This window comes from Pomacea canaliculata, linkage group LG5 (genome assembly GCF_003073045.1).
Source record: "Pomacea canaliculata isolate SZHN2017 linkage group LG5, ASM307304v1, whole genome shotgun sequence".
Taxonomy (NCBI): Eukaryota; Metazoa; Mollusca; class Gastropoda; order Architaenioglossa; family Ampullariidae; genus Pomacea; species Pomacea canaliculata.
This window is the reverse complement of record NC_037594.1, coordinates 16,651,045-16,655,444: the sequence shown is the minus strand read 5'-3', so window position 1 is coordinate 16,655,444 and position 4,400 is coordinate 16,651,045.

Genomic DNA, 4,400 nt, shown 5'->3' with positions numbered 1-4,400 from the left:
AGAAGACGCTCGTCGCACCCTGGCCATTTGGTTCCGATTTTGAACCTTTGCAGGGATGTTATGTCGGCAAAGAACAGATTTCTCAGGGGTGTTTTGACGTTTCGAGAAGGCATACGACAGCTACCTGGTAAGGCGGGTATTTGTTAGACTCCTCCTGCGTTCTGGCTGTTCGTATGACACTCTTTCTTGAGACATTTTTTCAAATCCCATTTAAGTCCGAATAGCAGGCTAGACTGTTGATTCAGAACAGGAAATGGAGATCCCTTCAGGACAGCATTCTTTCTCCAACTCCAATTTCTACATTTCAAACTCGACTCAATTTTGAAAATCCAGTCTGTACCAGGTTTAAGAGTCCTCGGTATGTAAATGACTTTGCTTCTGCAACGAGCCCTCCTTCCATGACTCCGAACGCGCGTTCAGGGTGTGCGTAAATGTCGAAGTACAAGTGGACAAAACCTTCAAATTCTCTCCTACGAGTCGGTAAGCATCCTATTTGACAAATCTGAGAGTTATGTTTTCCACACCCTTCTCTCACTGTCAAGGCGTTACAAGTTGTCCAAAGTAGGTTAAATATTCTTAGGGTCACTCTTGAACCGTTAAACGTTGTTACTCTTTTCTGACTATATCAATCCTCTACGCAACATTTGTTCTAGAAAGCCCTTTGATCAGATTCTTAGAGTAGTGGCCATGTCAGCGGGGAGTGGATCGCACGTTCTGTACGTCATCTACGTGCCCTTATCCGCTCAAAAAGCTAGACTACATGTGTGCTTGCTCGAAGTCAATACCTTAAATTTTGATCATTTATCAAGGGCTCCCATCTGTCTGGGTGCTCCGGCCCATCGTACAAAGTTTGTGTACGTCATTGAAGTGCGATGAGCCTCACTTTCTCTCCGTCGTTTGAAAACTATTGCTATCGTGGATAATCTTATCTCTGGTCGCTTACAAATCCCATCCTTGAATCCTGCGTATCGTGCATGTCTTAGACCTCAGCGTGCTGCCGTATGCCTGTGTCGTACCAAGGAGCAAAGCCTCTTTCCAGCATCCGCTAGCCCTCTTCACTCGAAGTAGTATCAGAGCACAGGTAGGCTATTACTCTTACAAAAACCCTCTTGGATTTCCCTGTTCCTTGAGATTCGCATTAATTAGATTTACAATCTTTCAAAAAGGGACACTATGACCCACTCTCTTCTTTTTCGCTCATTACTATTCTGATATCCTCAATTCTGTTCAATATATAACGATGGCTACAAAATCAAGTGGTGGCCAGTCGCTGCGGCGCGTTCCATCTTGTCCAACAGCATAACGGGCTTCAGTCGTGGCAGAACGAAGTTCTAGTCATTTACAGCAAATCTTATATTGCTATCAATACTTCGCCTAGCGCCTTGCTAACCGCTCTTCGCAGCACAACTTTTGATATCTTCAGACTTCTTTAATTTATGCTCTCCCAGAGCTTCTATTTTCAAAATGAATCTGATTCTCCCTTCTGGCCAAGAATTATTAAATTTATTCAAATGCGAGACACTTATCGAACGAAATCGAAGGACATTGTCATTTAGTACTGGGTCCCCTGGCCATTCTGGCATTCACAGGCAATGTCCGACGCCAGACCAGGCTGCTAATGGCGCATCGTCAGTCCCACTGGTAAAATACCAGTTCTTATTATCTGACTGTAAACTGTAATAAACCACGACATACTTGGCTGTTATGGCCAAACCTCTGACACACCTGTCAGACATAAATTATTCGCCATATCTTCACCTGTCTATTCGGACCGTCCCACATTTGTGCCGTACCACAGCGGCGAGGGTGAAGTCCTCAACAAAGATAAAGACAGGACACACATATGCCACGCAAAGGATAACTCTTTGAGGACCAACCACCAGGTTGCCTAGGTGTGGGCCATCTGACGTAAGATACACTTTCTCATTGGAACTGTCGAGGGCGGCTCAGACCATGTCGTAAAAATTTTATCAGTGGATTCATTGCTATGTTTATTATAGGTCCTCCTATCGTGCAGCTATTTTGGTTTTTAAAACAGATTAGGACTTATACACCAATCTAAGTTAGAAGATATTCTATATAATTTCTATTTTGATTAGGCGGCTTTTTGGGCTCCAACCCAATGCCATGATTATACACCATAATTTGTCTATCATTTAGTTAACTTAAATTACCGTGAGTCTGATGTTAAGTTAAATAACTGGTGAGAAGAATTTTTACCTGAAACTTTTAACATAAAACTTTTTTTTTATTGCCATGATTACCTTATGTTGTGTGCGATAGCATACAACACATTAAACAAAACAAATAGCACAAAAAGTGATGGATTGTGCTGTTCATGATGTTGAGCTGATGCATGATATGCAAAATAAATTTGTTGATGATGAGCTGTTGACTGTTCTTGATCATTGTTGTTTTATGATAGTGTTGATTGTTCGTGTATCATTTGATTGTGATGGTCATGATGATGTTGTTGAATTGTGATGATGATGTTTTGGTGATGACTCTTTGATTATATTGTTAGGTGATAGTAATGATGTGTCGGTGGTGTGATTTGATGATGAGCATTGATGATGCAAGGATGTTTGATTGTCATTGATCGTGTTAGTTGTGTCATGATGATGCTGTGATTGATCGATGATGATGATATTTGGTGATGGATCTTTTAGTATATGAGTGTTAGGTTGTGTGGTGGTAATGAGGTGGTATGGTGTGAGTTGATGAATGAATGATTGATGAATGCAATATATCTCATATTGATTTTATTTGATCTTGATGTGATGATGTTGTTTATTGAGTCGTTGTGATAGTGATAGTGAATTTGGGAAGTGAAACAAGAGTTTGGGTGGTGAATAGATGAGTATGGTGATAGGTATGATGGGTGGTGGTGTTGATGAGGTGTGATGATAGTTGATGATGATGGGTTGTGTTGTTGTATTGAAATATGATGCAACATTGATTATGATTGTTGATGATGATGAGGACTGTGGTGTGGGAATGCCGTGGTGATGGCATGGTGATGTGACAGCGCATGTGTGTGGCATATTGAATGATCATTGTTAATGATGCATTAATATGATTCACCTGCTAGTGTTATTGAATAACCACAGTTCCAGGCAAGATTCAGAGCGGAAGTTCATGACGAGTCAGCGAGTTCAGCTGACATTAATTATAGCGAGTTCAGCGAGCTCTTCAGCTGAAGTCAGCCGAAGTGTCAGCGATAAGTTCCTGAGCTGAAGTTCAGCGTAAGTCAGCGAAGGTCGACGGCGTTTCTACGCCTTCTAGGATCAGCAGCTGTCAAGCCGATAGTTCAAGCTCGCTATGTTCAGCGATAGTCACAGAAGTTCGCGAGTTCAGCGAGAGTTTTCAGCGAATGTTCAGCGAAGTTCAGGCTCTGTAGTAATTCGAAGGTCGAGTGATATCAGCTGATATTGTTCAGCGAGGTTGTTCGCGAAATATCTCTATGCGAAGTCAGCTGATTAGTTCAGCGTATGTAACGGTTCAGCATCGAAGTCAGTCGGACGTATTGCTGGCAAGATTCAGCGACAGTCTAGGCGAGTTCAGCGAAGTTCAATACGACAGTTAGGCTCGCATTTATAGTCCAGCGAGAAGTTCAGCGAGTGTCAGCGAAGTATCAGAGAAGCTCCATCGCGAGTAGTTCAGCGCGACTTATCAGCATAGTTCAGTCTGCAACGGCGATTCAACGGAAGTTCGCGGAAGTATCAGCGACCGTTTCGCAGCAATCTCCATAGTGCATGAGCGTTTCAGCGTGAGTTTCTGCCAGTAAGTACAGCCTCGCGATAGCGTTCAGCGAAGTTCAGCGAAGTTCAGCGAGTGTCAGCGAGATTTCAGCAGAAGTTCGCGTGTCACAAGCAAGTATATCATACAGCGTTTAGTCGACGTTCACGCAAGTTCGAATCTTCTATCGATTCCCCAGCTTCTAGTGCCTTAATCAGGTTCGCGAGGTGCAATGTATATCAGCGAAGTTACAGCGACTTCAGCGTGCGAAGTTCAAGCGAATGTATATAGTATGTCGTAAGTTCAGCGAAGTCGAGGAAGTTCAGTCGAAGTTCAGCGAAGTGCAGCAGAAGTATCACTCCATAGATTCAGCGTGAGTTCATGCTTCGAATTAGCCAAGATTCAGCGCAAGTTCAGGCCAATTCAGCTGAATAGTCAGCGAAGTTCAGCGAAGTCGCGAAGTTCGCGAAGTTCACAAAGTTCAGCAGTATCAGCCGTTCAACGCCCATCAATGTTCACCAAGTTAGCCAGTTCACAAGTTCACCAAGTCAGCAGTTTCAGCACGTTCCTCGAGTTCGTCTCATGATTTACATCTCAAGTTCATTCCAATTCAGCCAAGTTCAGCAAGTTCAGCACGTTCTAGCAAGTTCAGCCAGTTCAGC